The 19,926-nt window shown below is 38.8% G+C and overlaps 1 protein-coding gene across 1 annotated transcript in view; it reads left to right on the forward strand.

The window, feature by feature from the left end:
* Positions 1-15,996: 15,996 nt before the first annotated feature.
* Positions 15,997-19,926, forward strand: part of LOC118732419 (teneurin-a-like) — a gene marked incomplete in the record, with an annotated part of 439,680 nt that continues 435,750 nt past the window's right edge. Inside the window, 1 exon segment of the mRNA XM_036461555.1 lies at positions 15,997-17,725.

Below are 19,926 nucleotides of genomic sequence, written 5' to 3' on the forward strand. Positions count from 1 at the left end.
ACGCTTTTCCAGTAATAATTTGCAGGTTTCATGAACAGCTGATAAATTGATTGTTTATTCGCAGCAAATTCTTAATAAAACAATATATTTTGTATTTTAATAGGTTTATTTTGTGAAATTCAACAATAAAAACCCACAAACAGTTTCCTTATTAGTTTAAATTTCATCCAGCAACATGCGACCAGCTGTTTTTCGTACTGGCAAATTCTGGCAAGTAAAAATTTATCCAGTAAAATCCAATAAAAACTTGCAACTTCAACTGTCATTTTTCGCTTTCTCAATTTTCCCTACTTTGCAAGTTTTTGCGTACGAAAACGCCAAAACATGAAAATTCGTAAAAACTTTTACTGGAAATGAGTAAAAAAACACAACTTTTATTGTAGCCATTGGCAAACGGCCTGCCCGTATCTCTCTCTCTCTCTCGCGCTCGCTCTCTTATCAGTCATATGAAGTGCGTGGTTGACTTGATGTGCATCTATAAACCATATGGGCTCATTGGGATCGATACATAAATACTCATAACAAAGGTAATCCCTACCTCTTCTACCCCTCCAACCCGATAGGTAAACAAACCGAAACGGAAGGAGATTTAAATTTTCATCGGAGAGAGTTAATAAAAAATTTTGTATTATACTTAAAATACGCCATGCTTTTAAAAGTTTGTTTCCGTAAGTAAAATTATATTTACGATTCATTTTTTAAACTCGAAAAGTACTGAAAGTAATGAAGAAAAGTCTGAACGTGCCAGGCAGCTGGTCTTAACTCTGAAATATTGACTACAACAAATTTATTTTTAATTTGTTTCGAGCTCAATAAAACGATTTCGTAGAAGGACCTGGATGGTTTAAAGACATGTAGGGACCATTACTTCTAATATATATGTAGTTTTCCTATTAGAATATGATGGAATACACTCTGCAAACAGTCAGTTAAGGACTTCAACGATGTAATAACCAATGATTAGTATGAATGCATGGTACTCGACTCACAAAAAGAATTTACTCCCCATAATGGCAATTGTTTTGCAGTGGTTTGTAGTTTCCCCTTTCGTCGCAAGTTATTCATCTCGTATGAACGAACAACTTTATGTACAAATTGACCTCAAACATAGTTTTTGTATTCGGAGGCCTATTATAAAACTTAGGTAGAAATATTTTCATAAAACATTTCTTTGTACGTATGGAATAGTAGCTTATGTCGAAGGGCTGGCTTTAGAACAATGCGGCATCCGCAGCACACGATTGTGAATGACTTCCTGGCGCTGAGCCGTTGAAGAACTTCTAGCAAATAAATGTGGAAGAAATAGTTCCGATACCAGCAGGTCAATATTCTCATAAAGTCTCATCAAAAAATTCCTTGTCGTTTAAAGACATAAGCTGAAACGTACGACTGTCACGTATGTGACGTATGGAAATACCCATTTGTATGTAGAGCTAACGTATGGGCACCGTTCCCTTGATACCATAAAAATCCTTTATACATACATATACTTAAATGGTAACAAATTGATATGCAAATGAGTATTTAATAATTCTCAGCGCAGGTATACTAAATAAATTCTAACTTTGTAAATTTTAAAGTTGCCTCGTCGATATTTCTCACATTAAATTCTGCAATCTGCTGAAATTATTAGCCCAGATTGACAGGTTTGCAGGCCAGGGCAGCAATGAGTTTAGACTCTGAAATGCTTTAATATACGTTTGTATGTAAATCGGTTTTCAAAACTACTAAATTTGTAAATTTGTTTCGAATATTGTGCACTCGAGAAAAAAATAGGCAAAAATACTTATTCCTCTCGGTTAAATGCGAAATTTTCTCGAGTAAACGCTTGCTTAAGTCTTTTGTTTCAATTCGTTTAACCCGAATGTATCAGCTTTATATTAAATTTTTATTTATGCAAAACCTACGAAAAGAAAAAAGAAAAAAAAAAACAATTTGCAAATACTCCTGGCAAGCGTGCTTGCACTTTCGCTCAGGCTGCTCCATCTCAGCCACTTTGGCGCACTCAGCAATACACTTCTGGCGTTCAGTGGCGGTTATTGCGCTTTTCTCAAGTGCAAACTAAATAAATGCGGTGCGTTCGTGCGGCCAACCGGTCCGCAGCCTGGCACCAAGCCACCGTCGGGCGCAACAATGCAAACATAAATAATAGGGAAAGTACCAGCGACTCGCACCCCATCCGGGTGCTGGCGAGTGCTGGATGGAGGAAACGCGGAAAGCCAGCCCGGTGAGCTGTGACTGAGCTAGCGACCTGCGCTCAGCCTCCGTGCCAACTCAGGCGGTTCGTCACGGTAATGAATGCGTGTGCAGCTCTGTTGGCACTCTGGCAGGTGGTGATTGTTATAAAGCAGGGCAACCAGCGCTGTGTGCTGATTAACTGGCCGTCTCAAGGAAACCGCGAATTTTCCTACCAACTATGTATGTATGTTTAGCGCCTCGGCTTTTAAAGCTCATGAAGAAAACTTAAACAAATGCGACTGTTCCCAGGTCAACTTAACTACAAATATTAAGAAAGCAAAAAATAATAAAATGCTTAATTTAGTAGATGGCAGCGGGTGACAAAGTGGGCGTACCGAAGAATTCGCCAGCCAGCCAACTTTGTTCAGTAAATGCTGAAAATTTGTTGTTTAATTAGCGACAGTGGGTTGAAACAAAAGCCGCGATAAATGCAACAACAAATGTGCGAACAATGCCACGAAATGCACAGACAATTAGTTAAATAAAAAGGAAAAATAAAGAAAATACGACTAGAAGGAGATCCGTAAACTTTTTTTCGCAACTAGTCCAAGCAAAGTAATAAAATGAATAAGAAGACCATCGCTGCCGAAGTGAATAAAATGAAAATAAAATCGAAAGTTTAGTGTTGTGTTTGCCCAAAAGTTGAGCAATGAGTAGTGGCGGCAGTTGCAGTTACAGTTACAGTGTCGGTAGCCATAGCAACAGTTGCAGCAATAAGGCGGGGCGGAGGGTGACAGCAAGTGGCCGCAAACTTTGTCTCGCAGAAGTTGCGTATTTATCTGCCGCAGAACGGAGGCCATTTCTGATGCAGAGCGGGTAGTGAAGTGCCAGTTCCAGGTGCGTTTGCACGGCTTTCCTTGGCTTTCGCTCGCCGCCTATTGTCGGCATTGCGGCGTTGCTATTTTTGTTTTTTCTTTTTGTGCTCGCAGAGACCGCGCGGCGAATGGATTCTCGACTCAGTTGTGGTCGGAAAACTTTATACAAATTGTTTATGTTTGCCGGTAGGGCGTACGCATAGGTGCCGCCGCGGAAGTGAATGGGCCAAACTTTCTCCTTTGCAGTTTTGCAGTCTACTGGCAGTGAAGAATTAAAAAAAAAAAACTGTTCTGGTATGGTGAATGAACAGGACTTCGATGAAAATGGAAAGCAGCGTTATGACATCAGAAATACTCGCAGCCGGTCGGTGTCTTTCTGCTGTTGACAATGGCGGTTGCGAGACTTCACTGGCAAAGTTTCGTCGCATAAAATGTGGCCAGTTAGTTGTTGTACGGGAGTTGGCTTGCCGATTCGCATAGAAAATAATGATGGAAGTGAAAATTGAAACTTACTTAACTCCGTCGATGCTGCACATCACTACATCCATCTTAGCGCACAGTTTTGCACTGAAACGAAAATTTTGAATCACTCGTAGTAGTTTGAGATTGGGTATGATATGTACACAGTTTAAATAAAATGTTTCGTGTAATAGGTGGATGGAAATCTTTTATTTTTATTTGGAATTTTTTCGGTAGGAATATGAGGCATTTATTTTTGTTTTATTTACATTGGCGCGCTATGAGACCAAGTAGCTTTGGGGCTTATGGGCTGAAAAAGAATTTTCCTTAAAGGAAACCTAATTTGATATCTAATTTCAATGAATATTTTTGAAGTGAACCTTCTTTAGCGGCGCACAGTGTGTCGTGTAGAACAATGTAGGTGGACAAAATTATTTACGGATCGTTTTGGGGTATATTTTAGATGATGATTTCTGATGTGCTATCCGTTTTCTCAGATTGCTTCTTATGTGCGAACTATTGCGAAATTTGCAAAATTTTTGGTTGATGAAATTCGGAATGCTACATTTTCCATCAATATGGGAAAATTTTATTTATGCAAACGAGTATGGAAGCATAGAGGTGAACATTTCCATCGCGTTAACCGACCTTTAGCCATTATTGGAAAAATTCTAAAGTTGTAATTTAGTGAATTCGCTCTGAAATAAAGAATAGAAACAAATAGTTGTGGTCTGGTGGGCTGTATAAAATGCGGGTTTTTCACTAAGTATATTAAAAACAAAATAAGACATTTTTGAGTTTCATTAAGATTATTAATTGATTTGTGAACCACTGCCACACCCCACAATAGAATGTAGGACACTAAAAAATTGTCCAGTCAGAGCTTAGAGGATAGCCTCTATGTTAATGAGTAGTCTGCGGGTGTCCACCTAGCTTGGTGCATACGCGGTTGGATGGTTGGGAGTAGATTTGCAGATTCAACGGAAATAATGCAAACGGAAATGGTTGGGACGGAAATGGTTGCACCGGTATTTATTTAACAAAAATGCTATAATAAGCAGTTTAAGAGTACGATTTAGATTAAGACCTAAAGGCCAGTACGAACATAGATGAAGAAAAGGATAAAGGCAGAGATAAAAATAAAAGCACAAACAAAGATGCGTTAAAGGCAAAAATGAAGATCAAGACAAATTTAAACACTGTAAGGTTAAGGTGAAAGGGAATATGTAAAAAGCTTTTAAAAATAAAGATAAATATGAAGAAAAAGTTGAGGATAAATATTGACTATGTTATCGATACAATAATAGATATTGTTATCGATATGATATGTTTATCGATAAATTTATTGTGTGTTCGCTTGTCATATTTAAATCTCTGCTTAATAATATTCAAGCAATTAACGATAGATAAACGAAAAAAATCTGGCAATTCTCTGCAGGTATCAATTGATACAGTAAAACAAAAAGTTCCACTATTGAAAAGTAAAGTCTTCTCGACGAACAAAAATTACAGACTATTACCCTTAACGAGAATCGGTCGTAGAAGTATGGAAGATGACAACATTCGTCAAGTAGGTTCTTAAAGTTCTTGAAGAAACGCGCGCCAGAAGAAGGGTGGATCCTGATAGACTTGAAGTTACATGCAAACCCACTCATAAAATCAACTTTTTTCAGGGACTGAAAATAACAGTTAGTTTTTTAAGTTAAACTTGGCGAAGTATTTTTAAGGTCCGAAATAAAAGTCCTTTCCTGATAATAAACAAACCGCTTATCCAAATTAAATAAATTTGGTATCAAACGAAAAAGGACTGAAATAGCTTTTAAACAAATCCAACGACCGAAGGTTACCACCGCTATTTATTTTTTTTTAATAATTTAATATAAATTAATAAGTTATTCATATACCTAACCCACGGATTATTCTATGGTAATTAAATAAAATTTTGTATTGAAATATTTTTCAATAGGTGTCTTTACCCGTTTAGACATTTCATTTCATTTTATTTCATTTCATTTCTAAAGCTATTTTAGTCCTCTTTCATTTTATACCAAACTTGTTTAATTTGGATAAGCGGATAGGAAAGGACTTTTATTTCGGCCTCAAAAATTACTTGGCCAAGTTCAACTGTTAAAAAAATAACTGTTATTTTTTTTTATGAAAAAGTCCCTTTGAATAGTTTAATAAAATTTTGGAGATTTTGAAAAAATTGTGGTGGCAACACTGCTTCCTTGGGTAAATAATTAATTGCAGGGGCTGGAAATAGCCACCAACGACCTCGGTCCCATTGGGACATATGAGCTGTTTGGAAAGAAAATTACGTTACTTAAAGCCGTCAATGCTAATGTCTTAAAGGAATCGGTTGAGAAAATCAAGGTATTCACGCCTGCCTAGTAATCAAATTATGTACATATGTACATATGTTCATATAAATTCTGGAACATTTCGAGCTAAATCTATCCCTAAATATGAAAGACAAAAGTTAAAAAGTTCAAAGACCATCACAATTTTTTGATTTTAACTCTCGCATTCGTTTCTAAATACCTGGAATGACTTAAGATTTCCACGTTTTGAACCCCTGCAATCGATGCAGCGCAAACACTTCATCACTACATTGGGTGCGCACGTTCGCTCATCCCGCAGCGATTTCAAATCTTTTTTTTATTTTTCGTTCTTGTCATTGGTCTTCGTATAAACACATTTTCTATGTTTGGTTGCGCTTTTAGGTTGCTACGTGATAAATTCTGGTAAAGGCGAAAAATGTTGCAACAATCGCGGCTCTGTGGCTGCTAACTAAAAAGGGGGCGCGGTTGTGTGTCGCTCTCCTCAGCAAGAAGACAGACAGACACGTATACATATCAACAAACGAAAGTCAAGAGTTTGCTCAAAAAGAAAATCGCTTAATCCTTGAATGAAAAGTATGAGCTATTAACGTTCGAAATTGTCCGCTCTTTACGGTTGTTTCGCGGTAAGCGAGAAGCCTTGGAAGCAATTAAACGTACGAGCGTTTTAATATGCTTTTATGGCTCTCGACTTACTGCGCATTTAAAAGGTTGTTCATAAACAATTCATTCAGCCAAAATGCGTTGAAGCGAAGTCAGCCAACGTATCATTCCTTGAAGGAACTGAACAGCCAGGTATGCACCCAGTGGTAGATCGAAGTAGTTAAGAGCCAGCGCGAAAGCAGTTTTAAGTTTAAAGGAGGGCGTAGAAATGATTGTTGTAATTTTTCGGAATTCCGGAGAGCGTTCTTAAAAAGTTTAGTTTAACAGCACAGATACCGGAGGACCCAAAGTATTTCTCGGACATTTTGCAAAAAATAACAGAGGTTCCCATCAGGTAAGCTGTACTAATCCTTCATCCACTCATTTTCCAGCAGTTTGTAGTCAGTCCGCAAATGCGAACTTGGAACTGGCTTAGCTATGTAGTATATAGCTCAGAGTTTGTGAATCTTCATGGCAATTCCACAGCTACGTGTGGCAATAAAGTGTACAAATGAACGAGCGCAGGGTTAACTACTGTAAATAGGCGCCCGCCCGCATACATGCAATCATTTAGTTAATCGTTAAGTAATACACAAACAAAAATAAGTATATGTACTACATACATATATACATATATATATATATATAGGTGTGTGTGCAAAGAAACCATTTAATTAATTGAAGACGAAACAAATGACCGAAATGCACAGTGCGCGCCAGAGTGGGACTCTAATTATCCTTTTTTGTGGGACTTGGGGGAGGGTACATTACGGACGTGCGCGGTCACCGACAGGCGTTCGCTAGTGAACGGTCAACTTGGTATTTATGTCGCGAATGCAATCGCACGAAAGCAAAATAATGTCGCACGTCCGTAAAACGAACAGACGGATTAGAGGGCAAGGATGCCGATGTGAGAGTACAAGCGCCAGCAGAAGGCAGGAGCAAAAGCAAACGGACACATAAACATACTGCGACAACTGTCCGCCATCGGACGTGCATGGCGTGGCGTTCATGTTTAGATGACGCGCGAACATTGTGAGATTGTTTGAGTGCGGATCTGACCGCCTTAATGTTGGCATTATTGTGCTAGTTTTACTTTAAAAACCATACACATCCTGTAGTCAAATGTACTAGTTGTAAACTACTTCACAACTACATAGTATGAGCCGCATGTCCAACTAGTCAGCAAACCATCTTTTTTCCATGCAATCGACTGGTATTTTTAACATGGGGTTGTCCTACAAGATGTCAATTGTCAGATTTCGGTCAGAAATATACCAGTCTCATGCTAGTTCAAAATAGACAAATACTAGTCCAATTATGGACCAAAACCACTACTTTGAGAGTCAAAAAATAATATGAATTCACGGATTTACAATAAAAAACGTTTGATTAAGAACACTACAGAACAGAATTTTTTCCCACATCTGTTTTCAGAAAGTATTTTAAAATGAGTCATATTTCCCTTACTACTAATATGTATGTACGTAGAGCTATGTGCCACGATCAGTTTATGAAGTTTTGAAACTTTTTATGTGGAGGAAAATTTAGGATTTTTTTAAATTAATTTTTATAAACGGCCTGCTCCGACATGTAGTGCATTTCTCGGCTTTGTGAGCCGTGTATTTCCAGAAGCGGAATCTTGCGCCACCTGGCGTGAAAAGGAAATTTGTTTACACAGATCCTGGTCATAGTTAAAATAAAAAACGAATTCAAGCCGTTTTCACTAGATTTTCGTGGATTGTGTGTAATAAAAAAATACCTAGTTTTACTTATAATATTTAGAAGGGGCCAAAAATTGTTTAGTTTGAGGAGCAATTCGAAAATGTTTTTATATGAATACGTTGAGAGTTTCAGGATGTTAAAAAATTTTTTAAACCCAGCTTTGCAAATATCTCGACTTGGCAATCCCTGCTCAGTTACTGAAAAGGTTCATTGAACTGTCTTAACACCATCTTTTGTTGAAGCTCTACGCTTAAGTAAATATCCATTCTGTCTCGAAATGGTGGACGCAAAAAGGTGTTTAGATAAAAAATTACACATGTATATATGTATATACATACATACATCCGTCGCTCTTACGACCAAAATGCGCAATTCAACTCCAGGTAGGTCAGACGGTCAGTAAGCCGCCACTAAGCGATGTGGCAGCGGTAGGTACTCGTAGTTTGTGTTTGACCAGTCGAATCGCAAATTCAAGGCACGTCCCATTCACATTAAATGTTTCTCTAGCTTACAGAAACTCTTGGTAGGGAGTTTTTGCAACAGCGGCAACTAAAATGATATAAAGCAGAAAAGGATACTCGAGGCTGAAATAGGAAGCGCAGTCGCAAGGAAGAAGCCAGAAGAAATGAAATGCCCGACATGAGCAGGAAATTAGCGATGCTAGGGATTGCAGGGGCTCCCAGTGACTGCTTGAGATTTATAATTCCCCAACCTAAGCGTGCAAAGTGAATGTTGCAAGGCATTTGAAGGTGAACGCAATTACGGTTGGCTGCATTAGCGTAAGCAAAGTTTTTGCAAATGTTAATTGCTGTTGTTAGGCGACATTTGATTAATATTTCGGTATTCGCTACCGTTACACAAGTCCCAGTTGCGGATTCGCTTTGGTTTCGTTCGCGTTTTTTTGTTTTACTCATTACTCTTCGGCAATGTGAGCAAATGCACTTAAGGTGAAAGTCTTGTGTAAGTATTCCTACACCTATACACCTATTCAAATCCAGGCATAAATGTCAATGTCAGCGAAAATTTACTCTGCGCCCACTTGGTACTGCCCTTGCTGGCTTCACAACTTCGATGATTCTGACTCTTCGAACAACAATCGATCATCTTGGATACCACAAAAAAAAGAAATCAGTGGGCTCAGATGCCTGCGACACATTTAGGCAGCAGCAGAGTGACGTTTCTACGGAACTTTGACTAAACTTTTATCTATCCACTTTGTTGTTTCATTGTCTCTGTATGTATGTATATGCACGTGTGTGTGAAAAAGTATTTTTGTGTATTATTTTATGTGCGCCCTCGCCTGAGGCACTTTTCCTTCGTGTTGCTAACTTTTTAGCTATTTATGTTGCATATCAAACTTAAATTTTTTACCGTTATGTTGATATGTTTGCAGAAATGTATGCACCATTGTCTGTACGCGTTCGGCTTGTTTTATGTAACAAAAGTTCTGCTGAACTTAAGAAAAGTATGCCAAGCCATTGAATCAATACTTCCCCACCACCAGCATTTCTACAACGTAATGTGGCCTCAAGTGAATTCTCAACCTCGTCCTCCAACTGGCGTCGTTCCACGCGGATAGCCTAACCCAGAACTGTAATGCTATTTATTACCATTTCCTGCTCTTTGACTTTTGTAAACAAATTTCTCTTTTGCGTTGGTGTGTACCAGTTGCTTTGCGCCATTATTTGTGTTTGGATTTTGGTCTGGCATATCAGCTGTAGCGCCCCCGCCCCCCTGGCCCCACAAAGCACAAAACCTGAGGCAGTATTCATTATTTCTTAATTCGATCATGTATTCGAGTCAGGTGAGTAAAGTGTTAACTTAATTGTGGAAACTGGGGAAACAACTTTGACACATGCTCATCTGGCAACAAAAGTTAGCAACAACGCAGCATCGAAAGCAGCTGGTTTGTATATCGGCGAGATAGTAAATCAAGTTAACACTAATAGAAAGGGGAATAAATAGTTGGCAGCCAAGTTTATCAAATTTGGCTGGGTGAAACTAAGAAGAATCAAGTGATAGAGAACTGGTGGTCATTACAACTAAGTAGACCTAAGCATGTTGTAAACTTATGGAATTAAAAAAAAAAATTAAATTGTGCGGAATTCGGGCGAAAAATGGGCAGAAATTCATATGGAAGTGCCAAAAAGTCAAATACATTTTACGAGGGTGGATCACTAAGCCCGTGCCCCTATGTCCTTCTGCGTTGAACGCTAAACGGGAACACTGCTGTAACAAAATAACCACTGTGGGTACTCTGCCGGAGAAGCAAGTAGTTGAGAACCAGAATACGAGTACTGCCAACTAGTTCGTTCGTTTTTTGCACATCTCTTCCCGTACAAGAAACTGGCATATTAACCGGTGCATTCAAACTTATAAATAAAATCAAGTAAACTGCTTTTTTCTCGTTGTTCTAGTTGACACTGCCCTAGCTGCTGTCAAGGAAACGTTTGAGTAGTTGAAAGGTCATGAAAATCTATTGAGGGGTTTCTTATTACTACATCCGAAAGAGTCCCCAGATTCAACATGAATTGCGCATTATGAAGAGTTGAGACCATTACGACGTATTAAAACTGCAGCGATGAAGTGGCCATTGGAGGTTCTTGCATTTCGTCAGGAAAATGTATGTATTTCCTAATGTTTGGGTTTCTCTCAGGATTTTGTTGACTTTTCCAGTGACTGTTGTCAGTAGGGAGCAAAGTTTTTCGAAATCGCAGTTCATCAAAACGTACCTAGGATCTAAATACTATGTCCCAAGAAAAATTAAACGCTTGAGCTATCTTATCTATCGAAAACGTGATTGTTACTCAGATTGGCCTGTGCAAGCTTGATTATCGTATAAGAAAAAGAAACCGAAGTAATAAGCATTACTATCAAAGGGCGCTTCGTTCCATTTACACCCCCGGCGTCATTGCTTCTAAAGCCGGCCCTGGTGGAACCTAAGATGATCCTGCCATATTTGAAGTAATGCATCTCCCCTTTTTTTCTGGATTCTGCCTTCGCTTTCGTCCTTTAATTTCTTGTAGTCTAAATTTTTTTCATGGTTTTGAGAATGGTCTTCAGAATGTATTAATCAGCGGATATATTTTCAAGGGCTTGCATAATTTGGCTCTAGCTATTTATATGAAAAATGCGGTAATTTTTGTTAGACTTGTTCAATCAAATATCTTTCCTTAAATTTAACAATAAATGCCCATACATGTTTTTGTCGCTGTGGCTCTATTGTAAAATGTTAAAAAAAAATTTGTGCTTAATATACTGAAATGTATTAAATAAACTATATTCAAAAACGAGAAACTAAATAAGACGGCAAAGTCTACTCTTCATCTTTTGATCAAATTTTATGTTTGGCGCATCTTTCAACTTATGTACATACATTTATTTTGTATGTATAATTACTTATTTACATATGCACCTACATATGTAACTATATTCATTTTCTTTAATGGCCTCTAGAATTGCTTCTTTCACTGTGTGATGATAAATTTTGCTTAGATAGTAATGAGAGCTCCATTAAGTTTTGTGCACCTTCTGTGTTCTTTTTATTTTCATCTGCAAAGTGATTTTTAATAATTTTCTCGAAACTCAACTTCTGAAATAATAATTTGCGAAAGTTTCTTTCTATTTTGCTTATCACTCGCAGAGTGCTCACTAATGAACTCTACAGTTATTTGGCAGCCTTCCAAGAAGTATTTGCCGCCCAACTCCCCCCTACCTGCCACTTGACTGCCTTTGTGTGTAGGTGTGCCATCTCGCTATTGTCTGCCGCAATTAAAAAAACTACTTTAGCAACACTCAAGCCGAAACGAGTGCTCGTAGTGCTTTGTAGTACATCACCATCGAATTGATGTAGTATTTTCCACTCACTGAATGCCGCCATGTTGTTGTTCTGCATGTGGTCGGAACGCTTCTCGCTTCTCGCTTCTCCATTTTCGCTTTGTCTGTGAACTGCTGTGAACTTCAGTGAACTGCTTGCCTGTCGGGTTCAACGGCTAGAAAGTTTGAAAATTTCATGAAATCACTTAAAGCGCAGTGCATACTGGTTGAACTCCTGCGCCCCAGGAGCAGGGCTTGTTGTTGGTTCTAGGCGCAATTTCCATTTCATTCTGCTTTTGTAGGAGGATTAACTCGAAAATTTCATATCAGCTTTGTTACACTTGCGTGAGTACTGTATCGAGAGGGGTGGTGGGTTGTTGGGTTGTTGGGCGGGCGCCTGCTTTGAATGTTATCAGTGTGCTTCTCTGCTTCGATGCGTTGCGCAATTATTTATTACAATCGTGTGTACACATTCTGCATCTCATCAAAGGGAATGAGAAAGATGGTTATGGAGGTTGAGAGTTTATTTAATCGTTTTTTTTTTTTTTTAATTTAAAAGAAAACAGGTGTTGTACCCATTAATCGATATTAATGATAAAGATGAATGAAAAAAATTTGGAATTAATTCTCTAATCGTCTTCCCTTTCAGCCTACTGAGCTGAGTTTTGGTATCCTGCTGTAAATTATATTAATATATTATATATTAATTATATGTAATATTTCGGGTGAGTTATTTGGCTTGAGAACGTGGAGATTTCTATTTACCACAGTACTAGCTGGATCATCCAATGAAAGAGAAGACATCAATTTTGAAGCTATGTAAAAATAATTTCTTTTTATTTGAGATCGGCGGTGATTATTTATATCAAAAGAGAAGTCATGTGTCGTTGTTTTACCCGAGAGCAGTTCCCCATAAACAGATATTGCCCGTTTGATACTTCCCGGGCGCATTGCGAAAACGTTCCCCAGCTCTCGGGCAGGAAGATATTTCGCACGGCAGCAATCACTTCTTCGCATGCCTACTCTAATTAAATCATAAAATATCTGTACCCGCATAGATAGTTCAATCCTGTGGAAACTACCCGTTTACTAAGCCTACCCTTGGATAAGTTTGAGGAAAATACATAATCTGATTTAGGCAGGGTTTAGTAAGTTACTACGACTTATTACAGTTTGTATGAACTGAATATATTTTTTCTCTAAACCATATTAAATATATAAACGTATACATTACAGAAATGGCTAATTATATAGTAGTGGTAAAAATATACCAGATTTATCAAATTTAACAAACGACTGCTAACTCTGCAATTCTTCATGTACACGATTGGCTAACGGAAACGGGTCTGGAGCCGACACACCAGAAGACTGAGACCGGTTTGGTCAGCATCAGGAAGTTACAAGAACAACTGGCCATAATTAGTGTTAGGCTCACATTTAAAGTGCACTTTAAAGATGAAATCTTATGCTATTCAAGATAGATCACTGAGCCCGAGTTTGTGCTATAAGAGTAAGCTGCGCGTTCCGAAAAACCTCAGAGCAGGAAGCGTTAGTAATAGAAGGTTTGTGTCCTATTCACCTAGAGGCAACAGAAATAGTTGCAGCTACGAATAAGCACGAGAAGGAAAAGGCGAAGCGAAATCGCTTGCAGCAGTGACAAGGCCGCTTGTACCACTTAACTAACTGACGGGCAGAGGGAGGTGAACTTCCATCTAACCCAAATAATAACCGGACGTGGCTGCTTTAAAGCATACTTGCATAGATTTACTCACGAAGACAACCGCGGTAACGGTAGGGTTGATAACCTTCTGGATATCGAGCTTGAGCCAATAGAAATGTGGTCCGTTGTGTAACATATGTCAGGCACTATACTATGAAAGTTCGCACAAGCTGTTATATACATTTATGTATATTTTACAAAACACGTTGATCTTGGGCGTTACTGAATTTGAATTCATTTAGTTTGTTCTCCCATTTTTGTGACAGCTTCTAACGCCTTTCTCCACGCGGAGTCACTTCAATGTTGGCGCTGATATAATGAATGATATAAAATCCAAAGCGAGTTTTTTTGATTTCTGTCTGCCTGACACTCAATTGCTGGATTTTTGGTGCATTGTCTGCTTTAGTGTCATCGTCGCCGGTTTTAATGAAGCGCAGGAAATTACTTTTTCGCTGACAAACTTCACTTGCTTACTTGCCACCATTAACCAAATGGAAAAATAATAGCAACGACCCAAAAGTACAACCACTAACTTCATTTGAGAAAGCAAATACTCCCACACTTTAGATAGCATTCACATTAAAGCCAAACTGTGTCGAAGCATTTGCCTTATTTGTTTGCTGTATTGGCTATTGTAAAGCCATTTTTTGTTTTATAAATGCCAGCTTAATGCAAGTGATTGAAATTTTGTATTTAAGTAACTATTTGTTAACGGTACCATTACTCCATGTGGATTTACTTCAAAGTACATACATTCTGCTAGTTCTGATTCTTTTACTTTTTCCGCGAGCTTCCTCTTTTCGCACTTCAAAGAAGCAAAACTTTTTGCTGCTCCATGTTTTCCCTTTAAGTGGGTGCAGTTGACTGGGAGGAACTTATTGACTTTTTGTATTATTCTGAACAAACAAATTGTACAGCACAGATGGAGAAGCCACGACGAAATAAAAAAACACAATACAACGCTAAAATAGCGAGGCGGATATGGAGTAAATTGCAATGTTAAGGAGTAGAGAAATAATTTTTGTGTGGCATCCTTACTCGGTTTGCGAGGCGAGTGCTTTGTTCTTCTCTATTTTGTTGCTGCAGACAAGTGCAGAAAGTTGCCTGTCTATTGTCTACGCATACATATATACTGGGAAATTCTTTCAAGAGTACTTGTACTCTAAGCAGATTCTAGCTGCTGTTGTTGTCTCGGATTTGCATCAATCACTTGGGGAGCAGGGAGTTAGCGAAATAAAATGCGGCATTGCAACTGAGTGGTTTGCATATCTGAGGCACTCACCCCGTCTGTAGTTGGATTTATGCAAAGACAAAAGTCCTGGCAAGTAGAAAACTTTTTTCATCATAGAGAACTTTTTTTATCAGGTAGAACCTTTAATCAGAAATACTTTGCTTATTTTTGCGAAAAAGAAATTATTACCGTTTAGTATTCTTTATCTGCTACTTTTGCTTCGAAGTGATGGACTTATTCGGCTTTGCTTCCACTTTCCAATTAAACGAAACCAAATGGTTGATGAGCAAATAGAGATAATCTCCGTTTTGCAAAAGAAAACAAACAATTTTGTTGGATAAAATGCAGGACAAATACAATTTAATGGAAAACTGTCCGAATTCGGCGCAAAGAAGATAAGTGAGTATCGAAACGACGTTCTGCATAACCGCAAACAACATCAGCGGGGTATTATAGTTGTAAAACAGCAAAAACAACTAGAGCAATCCTGGCAAAATGATTAATGACACTGCAACGACGTGGCCGGCGAATCTAAGCGGAAGCGAAGAAATACGAAAATCAAGTGACGGCAAGTGGGAACACTTTCGAATGTGTGGAGTGGAGATTTGTTCGACTCTGTGCTGCCGCTATAGCGAAGTATTTCCCAAGCAGCGATGAGCTGTGCGACTGAAGTGGCTTTCATGTGCAACCGCAATTTTATATGCCTTGTGCAAGTCTGCAGTCGCCACTTCTCGCCTGGGTAGGGCACCCGCGTGCAGTCGGTCGACTGAGCGCCGACTGCGAGAGAGCGCGTAAAAATGAAAGGACATGCGCAGCAGTCGGATGGGCGTATAAGAGCTGGGAGCTTTTGCATTCACGTGCAATCGTAGGCAAAACGAGTTCAGTTTGGAGTAGAGAAGAGGGGCGTTGAGGTCGGGCGGCACGACTTTGTTGACACTTGGCGGCACGAGGCATACCGACGCAGCTTGTGCGAAAGTGCAATTGCTCGCAGGACGAAAGCAGCATGCCAGTTTGTGAACAGTGCGCGGGACTATCAGACGTCGGAACTCTAAGCGGTAAAATGTTCGCGTCGAGCGTGGCGGGAAATCGCATGTGAACAAGAAAACAATCGCGTCTCGCTGCAGCCACATAAAACAAGCGCACCGCGTGCTTTGCGTGATCGAGACATTTTGCACGAATATATCGGTGATTCGTAGCGGGAAACGTGCTTTGAAGTTGCCAAACTCGAAACGCCGGAAAACTTTAGCGACAATTCGCATATTTCGCGCTTAGAAAACCCAACCGATTGCTGCCAAAAAAAAAAACACATATCAATACCACCTCAAAAGCAAATCGCATTTATTACACCATAAGCAATTTTTCGCCACTCACAGTTGCTGAGTTTGGCGCTTCAAGCAAACCAAAAAATAAATAAAAAATATTAGAAAAGAGTGAGCGGCGTATTTTCCTCAATTTTTTTGTGCCAGATAATCGCAATACACTCCATCATATTCACTGAGTGTGCGCGCGGGGTTGGGTTGATAGATGGGCTCAATGTGTTGAAATTAAATGTCACTCATACGCCACGGGCGCCGGCTGCTGCGCTGTTATGTATGAAAGCACCCCCCGCCCCCCCACTACAGTGTGTGTTTGTGTGTGTGTAAGTGTGTTTGCACGTCAGAAAGGATTTTGTGCTGTGATACCTTGAGTGGAGCAAAAAGTGAAATAGTAAATGCAACAGCAAACACAACAACAACCAACAGCAGAAGTTGTCGAAACGACAAAATAGAAAAGTGCGATGCCACACAAAAGCGGCAGTGAAAGGAAGCGCAAAAAAATAAAATCAAAATAAACAACCGTACGGCACACGTGTGCCTGTTCGTTCGTTCGTTCGTTCGTTCACGCTAGTGCGGATTGGCGTATGTGTTAGTGTGCGCGTTAGTGTTTTCGCGTGTTCGTGTGCGCTTTTGCGTTTGCGGTGAATTCGCGTCGTCGGTGCAATCGCGTGCTTGAAATCGCACAATTCGATATTTCCGCTTGCTTCTCAACGGAGAAAGCTGTGAGTTTAGCAAAGAAGTAATAGCCATAAAGGATAACACTTGGTAGTGGTCCTTTATTCCCACAGACAGGCGATTGTGTTTCTCCACGCCATTTCGGTAATCGAAACTCGCCCCCGTAAAGACGTAAATAGTGTGCGCCTAGTGTATACGGGTGTATGTATGCAAGTGGACTAACTAAATCGAGCGTAAGTCAAACAAATTGTTGGTATTATTATAATTAGAGCTGATTAAGATCCTGGACGAGAGGATAAGCGGTCGTGATTTCGCTGTGTGACGGAAGTGTTGAAAAGAAAACGCGAAAACAAATAACCGATTGCGTATCTGAAACTCATTTTGACAGCAGGCAAGCATAAGTGCGCAACAAGCGGCGGGGAGAGTAGATGTTTATCGACAATTTTAAGCGGTGGCCGGAAGGGTGATTACACAACTCATTAAATTCGTTTCGGCTGTGAATTGTTTGCACTCGCCACCTGTCGTTGTTGGTTCGCTGCTACTATCTGTCGTGCAGAGGTGGTGGAGTGGTGTAAATACCGTCGACGCGTTAAAGGCTCGCATCGTGTTGACTGTGGTGAAATAATTAATTAATGAGTGAGTGGACATGCTTAATGTGAGCAACGGGTGTTGGAAGTGCCTTTAAAGAGGTAGACAAATTCGCCGGCAGCTAGCGAATGTTTTTTGCCTGAGCCACGCATTAATAATAGGTAAGTTTGTTACTAATTGAATAATTAATAAGCTCCGCTGTGCACTTTGATGAACAGAGACAACTAATTAAAATACTCCATTCCAAAATGAACAACGCAATTGATTTGATTGATTGCGGGGAGTGCTCAGGGTGATAAAATATTTGAATTAATGAAAAAAACACGAAAAATAGTTGAAGGTTATTGGAGTGTTGGACGAGATAATGTCGCGGCGCTTTAAATTTTTCCAATGCAAGAGAATGATAAAGCAATATTTTTAAAATTGATCATTTCGTTTCGACTTGATTTTGTCACTGAACCATAAACCACAATTCTTATTATTATTATTCTTTATTCAATGCATTTTAATGCATTTATTGTGAAAATTTCAAATCTAAATAAAAACCAGTAATTTTCAAGCAAAAATCAAAACCGACTTCAACTTTCATAAAAATATTTAAGACTACCGTTAATTTCTTCATATGGGAGAGCATTTTTTTTTATAGAAATCGGCAAACGTGTGCCAAAGTAATGCAGTAACATACAAAAAAAAATATTCCGACGAATTGATAAACTAATTTTTTTTGAAGTCGGTTAATAGAGAGCCCTAACGGCCAAAATGATTTAAGCGATTTTTTTTTTTAATTTTCTTTTTCATGCAGAAATCTAGATGCATTTCTGCATCAAAAATAAAATTTTGAAAAAAATATCGCTTACAACTTTTTGGCGGTTAGAGCTCGATACGTCATTTCTAAACTCTTAGCAAATTGCCACTATGGCACCACACATACTCGTTTTAAGGTGTTCACAATGTCGAACAGGACATACATACGTCGAGTGAAAACCACCTAATAAAATAGTAAAAAGTAAGAAGATACATATGTCTTTGGATTTTCTTCGAGAAGGAAGTATTTTTGTTTTTAGTGGGTTAATGGGTTCAATGAAATCAAGAAGAAATTAACTCGCCTGGCACAATATATTAGGGTTTGGCCTTAGCTTCTGCTCCGAGTGCGCCTCGATGTTGGTACACAAATTGAGGGACCTATAGTTTTACGCCGACTCCGAGTGGCGACGGCTACTAGAAAAAGCTTTTTCTTTTCTTTTGCCTTTGATGTTAGTAAGAAACCGGCCTCGATCCCAGGCCCCGCGGAACGGCCACCTTATTAAGTGGGAAATGAAAAACGTTTGCGCTGACTTCTGCTCCAGCCCGAGACTTGCCGATTGACTACTTTATTAATAATATGAATTTAAAATGAATTCAAGAATACAGCACATACAATTAAGAGGAAGTCCTTTTCAATGAATCCAAGAAGACATTTCATAATATTTAGAAGTATTCCTTTTTAAAAATTGCTATCAAGAATTTTTATTTATGATTTTTAACCGACTTCAAAAAATGAGAATTGAATTGAATTCGTTGGACCACGTGAACCGATTTCAATAATTCTTTTTTTTCAAGAAATGGTGTTGCCTCAAAGATGCTCTCATAGTAATTTGGTTTAGATCCTAAAAAGGTGGTCCTTTATTCGAATTCCGTCAGCCGTAACATCAAAATGATAATATAAAATTTCAAATTTCATTTTATAAGTCCTGAATGCGAAAAAGTATTTATGAAGTGCAGAAAAAAAAATGTATTCAAAGCAGTTTTTGTAAGAAGATTTTTAAATAGAAATTTGTAAAGAAAACAAACTCCCGATTGAGTCGCATGACTTCTGCGCGACTTTACAGCTCACTTAAAGTTAGTTTTTCAGAGCTAATTAAAGGTTAGTAGTTTATCGAAATCCCGCAAAAGAGCTAACTATAAGTTGGATATCAGTTCTATCAATTGATAACACTGATTTACAACAGAAATGCTTAATGGATGCCACTGTCCAATTCCCATATAGATTTGCTCGCTGAGTCGCATGTTACTCAGGCGGGTGTGCGTGGCGTATGTGCATCATTATTTCCTGTCTATGTATATTTCATACAAAAAAATCTTTTATACAATTGGCTGCTGCCAGGAGTGTCCGGGTTCAATTCTCATCAGACGGAACATAAAATTTTAGATTTATTTATTTTTTCTTAATTACGAACAAGCAAAAAAGCCTAAATTCGGATGGAACCGAACATTAGATACCCGGCGCAATTATTAAATTTAGTTTGTTTCACTTTTCCGTAAACTACCGTTACGTGGTAAGCAGCGGTGGATTTATACCTATTTCACACATCTTCGATAAACT

Source organism: Rhagoletis pomonella, unplaced genomic scaffold (assembly GCF_013731165.1).
Source record: "Rhagoletis pomonella isolate Grant_MI unplaced genomic scaffold, Rhpom_1.0 Rhpom_scaffold_00002, whole genome shotgun sequence".
Taxonomy (NCBI): domain Eukaryota; kingdom Metazoa; phylum Arthropoda; class Insecta; order Diptera; family Tephritidae; genus Rhagoletis; species Rhagoletis pomonella.